Raw genomic sequence first — 7,896 nt, 5'->3', positions numbered from 1 at the left:
GCCAGGCCCGGGAGCGAGCCCCGCAGGAACACAAACCGTCTGCGCTGCCGCGGGCACCCGGGTGCTGCGGGACCCGCCGGGGGGCAGCAGTGCTAACCTCACGCCGGAGCCGGGAGGGATGCGCTCGGGCACTCCGCTCTCTCGCCCAGCCTTCCCCCGCAGCCTCGGTGGCACCCCACTCTCAAAGGCCTCCTCCGACTCTGGTCTCTTCCCCCAACCCCCTTCCCCACAGGGAGTGACGGGGGTGGGGGCGACGGTTCGGGAAGAGGGAATTGGTCAACCGGTTGATCCCTGTCTCCCCTTCCTCTGTCGGGCTCTCAAATGTCTGGAAATGCTCAGAGCGGAGAGCGAGACAAAAGGGAGGCCTGGGACCCACAGAAGGCTGAGAAAGTGAAGTTGGTGCCAAGGCGTATGCATTCTTTGTATGCATTCTCTTTTTACTTGTGAGCTCTGCTTGTAAAGCATAGAAGAGGAGGAAATTGGTGGTGGTGGGAGGGGACACAAAGGAGCGAGGGAGCCGGGAGTTGTCCTCAGCCCCTAAGGGCGACTAGCGCTGGCTCAAGGGGACCCAGTTAAACTTCCCTGGGCACTAGCTGCCTTCGCCTTTGTGGACTCCTTCGTCCACTAAAAAATATTAAAAATAATATTTTGTGACTGTTGGGCATAAAGACAAGTATATTAATGTTACATATTAAAACATTCTCTTCAGCCTAAAAGTTTATTTCTGATTTTAATAGAAATTAAACATTTCTCTGGGTCCCTAAGAGACTGTGGTCTCTGGCACTGGGCCTGTAGAGCTTAGTGGAGAAGGCAGCCTGGCCCTCTGGGCAGTTCTGCTGGGAAGCAGTTGAGACACTGCACTGCTCACCACAGCGCTTCTCTCCTCTCTCTTCCTGGGGTCCTGCAAGTCTGGCCCCTCACTGCTGCGGTCCCTTTCTGGTCCTTGAAGTCTAGGACTTTACCTACTGACTCTGCTGACTGCCCAGGAGCAGCTCCTTCCCTAAGGACGTCCCTCTGATTGCTGCAGAAAGGACATAACCGCAGCAAAGATTTCATTGCTTTTAGCGTCTCGTATCACCTGCTTAGGAAGAAGAGCTCTGAGCGTTTGCTGATGGCTGAGAAGCTGGCCTATCTTCCCTAAATCTGCTCCAATCATCTATTTCACACAGTGTTTTACCACTTTCCCCCAGCAACCTGTGTTCCCAGGCCAAAGCCACTCTGGCTGGCTGATTGATACATGGAAGGGCTTTGGGGGGAAGGCAGCCTAGATGGGACTAGCTCTCCTTCCCTGTGGTGGCCATACAACTCCTACCTGCTTAAGTGAGGCCCAGGTGTGAGCTCACTGCCCACCTGCCTGCTCTGAGTGCCCCAGGTGAGGGCTCAGGCCCTTCCCAGAGCAGTAGGAACAGCTGGGCTTTAGGGTGCTGTTACACTGCTCACTCACAGAGGGGGCCTGAGAGCCAGATTTGCAGCAACCTCTCTTCCTTCTCAGCCAGCAAAGGAACAGCAGAAAGGCTGCGCCTCTGTGCATGGAGAGTGGGATTTCACCTGGATACAAATGTCTGAAACCTGGGTGGATTCCACCCTGCTGGTGTCCAATCCCCAGACTGCCTCTGCCTGAGCTGGATGTGCATGGGGCGTGGAGTGACGTTTGTTCCTTTCCTAAGAGGAGGCCTACAAACCTGGGCTTTAATCCCTGAAGGCCATGATAGGGGGCCAACCAGGGGCTGGAGTGAGGGAGGAGAGTTCCTGTTCTTTGTTGGAAGTCGCCAGGCCAGCTTGCAGGTTGGAGAAGAGAGAGGAATATACCCTGCCAGCAGATGTCTGTTTTCATCCATCTGGGATGGAGAAGAAGATTCAAGTTCTTTCTGACCTCAGCCCACACACACACACACACAGGAAGGGAACTCTCTGATTTTGCTTTTTATCAGAGAAGGCTGAGCCAGGAGCCTGCCACTTTGACTGAGAAAGTCACTTGCAGACACCATGACCTCATTCTTGCCACCAGCGGCATAATTAGAAGGTTGCAGACAGTGCAGTTATAGTGTGTGGCTCTCCCGGGCTCTACTCTGCCTGCCTGTTGCAGCCCTGCCCCTTCCTAGTGGAGTCTCCGCAGACAGCGCTCCTGGAACACTCCGGGGGTGGGATAGGGTCTTCCTTATTTACACCCCCCCTCTCTCCATCCCCGGGGACAGTACCTTGTCGAAGACTGTTCTCTCCCTACATTTGACTCTGAGAGTTTGAGAGGTGGGGAGCAGAGGCAGAGAGAAACAACATTCATTCCCAAGAGAGGGAAAGGCCTGGGTGGATGCGATTTGTCCCCCCTTCTGCCTTCCCATGTGCATGTGAGTTTTAAACATCACCCTTTTCCTAGAAAAACATTCACTGAACCTCACGTAGGACCATACATAGTCAGTGAAAGAGCCTCACTGTGGAATTTGTCAAGCAGCCTGTGGAGTGGGTAAGTCCCAGCCAAGGAAGTTGAAGACAAAACCCAGGACAGTCAAATGGAACTGTCCAATATCACAGAAGGCCAAGACTCTAAGGTGGTGTAAACCCTACCATCATGTAAGCACAGAAACCAAAGGGAAGGCAGGGACAGAGTCAGCCTTTCAATATAGTTATTGTGTATTTTTTTCTTCTATGTTCAATCTCAAATGTAACAGCAGCTGGAACAGAGTGTTCGGTGGCAGGATCAGACTGCATCTTCCTCCAGCCCTAGATATGTGTTGGGGACCTACAGGGACCAGCCAGTCAGAAGGGATGGGGGTACCGCGGACGAAAAGGTACAGGCCTCTACCCCACCCCTACGCCCTCATCCCCTGCTTCCCACTCCCCAAGTTACTCCGGTGCCACCCTTAGCCAAGAAGTGTACTCCATGGCTATCTTGCCAGGGATAAGGAGGCAGAAAGAGTGAGCACAGGATTGGACACACTCAGTTTAGAAGAAAATGAAGATGGGAAGGGGAGCCAGGGTAGAGGAAGCTGTGAAACATGGGGCTTCAGAGCAGAAGTCCTCCCATACCCCCTCATCCTTCCCAACACCGTGTCCCAAAGTCTCATTTCTCTGTGTGAGGTTGCCCTCAGGGTTGCTGTGGTGGGGCTGGGCCAAGACCCCCAAGAGTAGAGACCATCTGCAGAGCATCTCTCCCCCTCCTGGAGGGAGCTCAGACAATGGACGGTCTTGAAACACGAGCAGGCTTCGAGTAAACAGCTAATGACATCTGTTTTTCATTGTTGTTCTGTTTTGAAGGTAGCAAAAGGGAAGGAGCGGACTAGATAGCAGTGGTTTATTAATCTCATTTGGAGAGAGAAAGGCCCTGGGTCCCCGTCTCAGCAGCTTGGGACCCAGATATAGGTTGTGAGGCTTAAACAGCAGAGAGTTTATTTTTTGTTTGTCAACTATTTTGTTTAATTCTGGAAAACATTCTCAATACACATAAAAGCAGAGTGTAAAGCATAGAACTCTGATGCCCAATACGGTGATCACCAGCCATGCGTGACTATAGAGCGCTACAAATGTAGCTATTGACACGTGTTGAAGTGATAATATTTTGAATATGTTGAGTTGAATAAAAGACTTTTTAGAGCAGATTTCATCTATTTCTTTTTCCTTTGTAAGCATGGCTATTAGGAAATTCAAAATTACATACATGGCCCACATTATATATTTTGGGGGAATGTTGGCATTTGTGATTTCAACCATCAGCAACTCTTGGCTCAACTTGTTTCAGTTATAGCTCATGTACTTTTTATTATTTTTATTTTTTGTATTGCTTTGATGCCATCTTTACTGATGTACATAAGCTAAATTTTATTGACAAGAGCGGGTATTTATTTCTCATGATTCTGGAGACTGAGCAGTCCAAGATCAAGGTGCTGGTGAGGGCTCTCTTCTTGGCTTATTGATGGCTACCTTCTTGCTGTGTCCTCTGAGAGGGAAAAAGAGAGGAAGAGAGAGGCCAGGGGGAGGCTGGGGGTGGGGGGGAAAGGAAGGGGCTCTATTCTCTTCTCTTTTTATAAAGATGTTTATCCCATCATAAAGTCCCCATTCTTACGACTTTCTCTAAACCTAATCACCTCTCAAAGGCCTTATCTCCTGATACTATCACCTTGAGGGTTAGGGATTTAGCATATGAATTTGGGAGGAGACACAATCTTAATCCTAGTTCCACCCCTCTCTCTATATTACCCCTTAAAATTTGCTTTCTCTTAGGAGAATGGTCCTAAGAGCTCAGTATACATGTATGGCTAGGCCAGGGGCAGCCTGTATCTTTAACTTCTCTGTGCCAAGGTCAAAATCACTATAGGTTTTACTCTTGGCTTTCAAGCTTTGGTATCTGGAGTTCCTAAGGTATGGCTGGCACATACCTAAACAGACTGGAGTTCAGCTTTCATGCTCCTTCCTGCTTGTGCCCACCAATTCTCCAGAAAGGGGGTAGGGGGGAAGGAAAGGAAAGTTGAAGGTGAATATCCCCAAACCAAGACTAGCACAGACATGTTCACTGGCTTGCTGGTCTGAAGCCAGATGCAAGCTGGAGAGAATAGAGGTTAAGAGACCACGGGAGACAGCATTTTTAAACAATAAAAACTGCTAAATGTAAGCTAGGCTGGGAAATGAAGTGAGGAGGAAATAGGAATCTTCTATATCTGGGCTGCTTTCCGCCATTCTGGGGCATAGGCCAAGAGCATGGAGTGGAGGTGGGTGTGCCAGCCAAGACTGATAGAAAATATAAGGCTATTTCCAGACAGGAGAGGGTGCTATAAACACCCTGGAGGGTCCAGGAAGGAGGAGGTTGGTTGGGGCAGAATGTGTACTTTGTGGTAGTTTCAGACACAAGGGAACAGTATCCACTTTATATGTGAATGTCTTTAATGTGTCTACCGTAAGATATATAAGCACCACAGAGAAGTCTGCCTCTGGGTGGCTGGGACATTGATCTTTGAATTGGACAAAGATTTAGAATCATTTCGAGCCATTCAAAATCACAGAGCAATGAACTCTAACTTGAACAAGGGTTATTTATTTAATCTGCTTAGTGCAAGAAGATACTAGTGGATCTGCCTCCACCCCCCCACCCCCCCACCCCGCAAACATCTGAAAGCTGAGAGAATCTACCGTTCTGAGTCTTCAGAGCCAAGTTCTCACAACTTAAAGGGCAAGGGCCTTTGATGGGACGTGTTCCCAACCAGCCACTCTGACCTCCCTGTCCTTCTGCAGCCACACCTGAAACATTCCCCCTCCGGTGTCCACAGGGCTCAGTCCCTCACCTTCCCTGTGTCTGTTTAGATGGGACCTGTCCAGAGAGGCCTCCCCATCACTCATCTTGAAAGGGTAATCCCACTTTAGGGCGATGTTCAATACAGAAAATTCTGGTGAGCAGAGGTACTGACTAATCACGGCTATTGCTGGCTGGTCCCTGGCACCAGCACAGACTGCTGCACATCAGCCCTGCTGACTCACAAACACACGTGCATTCACACATGTGCACACACACATCTGCCCTGTCCCCCTTTCCTATTTTTGTTTCCCTCCAGCCCTTTTGCCACCACCTGATATAAACACTACAGATATCACTTGTTAATCTATTTCTTGCCTGCCTTCTCTCACTCGACTATAAGCCCCTTGAAGGGAGGGATTTCTGCTTGTTCATTCGTCTTTCTGCATTCAAAAAATCCAAATCAGACCAAGTGATGATATTTGTTCAATGTGATCAAAACAATGAGAGAAAATATACCTGACGTGTGAACAGCTTTTCAATTTCATTGCTGTGTCTTTACTTCCCTTGACCTTGCAAATAAATGACCTCCAATGTGTGTTTCCCGATAATTTGGATTTACAGTGAACACTCACTGATCCCTAAAAATTAACCCAAAGTGTGGTGCCTATCTGTAATATATACAGTCACATACATTAAATTCATTTCCAAGAAGTAAGGTTTTGCAGAGCTAAATAAGCTGGAAGACAGCATGAGTTTTAGGCCTGAAGCTACTTTTTACCAACTACGCAAAGTATAAACACATTCTAAGTTCTAGGCTGCGAAAGACTGAGGCCTGCTTTCTTGGTTTCTGAAAACGATGCTTCTCTTTATTGAAGTTTACACCTCAGAATCCCTAAAAGCCAATGCATGTGAAATATGATTTCATTTACATTCTAGGATCAAAGCCCACCAGTGCTGGGATGAGATAAAAGTGCAGGATAGAAGGAGGCTGAGACCTAGTGTCTCAGAGATCTGAATTCAAGTTCCAACTTCACAGTTACTGGCAGAGGAGGCCATCTTTCTAAGCCTTCATTTCCAACATAGATCAAATGAGACTGGTGAAAATACTTGCCTTATAATGTTGTGGAGATTCAATGAGAGAGCACAGAGGGTTTGGCATCTCATAAAAATATTAGTAGCCAATATGATCCAAAATCATTTCCTCAATGATTGCTTAGATTTTGGGAATGATCTTGTTACTCCTCAAGACAACGAAACTCTAGACTTTAGAGAAGGGGTGGGTAGACTACAGCCTGTGCACCAGATCTGGGCCACCAGCTGTTTTGGTCAATCAAGTTTTTATTGGAACTTACCTATGTCCATTCATTTGCATATTGTCTGTGATTACTTTTGCACCAGGACAGTGTAAAATAGTGACGGCACAGATCTTCTGGCCTGCACATTTTAAGTAGTAACTATGTAGCCTTCTACAGAGAAAGTTTGCCAACTCTGCTGTAGAAGAAAATGAAGGCAAGTCATCCCCTATCTTTAGACTTTTGGGTTCTGAGCATGTACACCTGTCCAGGTCTGCTCTCGCCGTCATCTGCAGGTAGAAGATCCACCTGCAATCCTTCCAAACTTGTCTGAAGTGATCCGAGGGCAGCAGTGCAGTGACGTGAGGTTATCCTCGCGTCCCTGCACCTGACTTTTATCTGGCTAAAAATCACACCTAGCAGAAATCTGTACAATCTCCTCTGTCTTGGGTACAGAAACAGCAACCTGGTTTGCTTGTATCACTTTCTTTGTCCCAGAGCCCCGTAGCCTCTAGGTCCCCTCTCTCTGCCGTAACAGACCTCTCTGGACTTGGTTCTTCTCTGCCTTGCTTCTCCCACTGCTTCCTTACCCTTTGCCCTTGCTGCTGTGGGCTCATGGCCTTTTCAAGTTTCTCCCTCCTTCTCACACTCCTTTATATGTAAGGTCCTGGCTGAGATCCGCCCTGCCTGGGTCTGCCATGGCCAGAGAAGCCCTGCCACCAGCTCTCTGATGAGCACAACGGGGCACTTAGTCAGGAACACCAAGGTCAGGCCTGTTTCCCTTTGCTTGACTTCTATCATATACCCTAAATGAGGCTAGATCTCCCTAATTCCTGTAAACGCACAATGTTAAAGTGTTCCCTGGAAACTCCAGTTTGTCTTTAACCATTTTATTCAAGGCCACTCTCTCCTTGCTGTCCTGTTCCAAATCCTTATAACCACCCACTTCCCTCTCACGACAATTTTGTACAATCTGATTTTTGCTATCTTCTGTGAAGCTTCATTCCATTATGGCCATACATTTCTTTACACTAAAGCATTTTCCTTGCCTTTTGTTTTCATTGTCCTCTTTTCTTTTCTTTTCTTTTCTTTTCAAAGAGGGTCTTACTCTGTCACCCAGGCTGGGGTGCCATGGAACAATTATAGTTCACTACAGCCTCAAACTCCTGGGCTCAAGCAATCCTCCTGGCTCTGCCTCTGGAGTAGTTGGGACGATAGGGGTGTGTCACCACACCTGGCTAATTTAAAAGATGTTTTTGTAAAGACAGGGCCTGCCTAGGTTGACCAGGCTAGTTTTGAACTCCTGGCCTCAAGCAATCATTTCTTTTTGGTCTCCCAAAGTGCTGGCATCACAGGCATGAGACACTGTGCCCAGCCTTATCT

Source organism: Otolemur garnettii, unplaced genomic scaffold (genome assembly GCF_000181295.1).
Source record: "Otolemur garnettii isolate 467f Iridium unplaced genomic scaffold, OtoGar3 scaffold00018, whole genome shotgun sequence".
Taxonomy (NCBI): domain Eukaryota; kingdom Metazoa; phylum Chordata; class Mammalia; order Primates; family Galagidae; genus Otolemur; species Otolemur garnettii.
The sequence above is the reverse complement of the archived record's forward strand: the minus strand, read 5'-3'. Positions refer to the sequence as shown.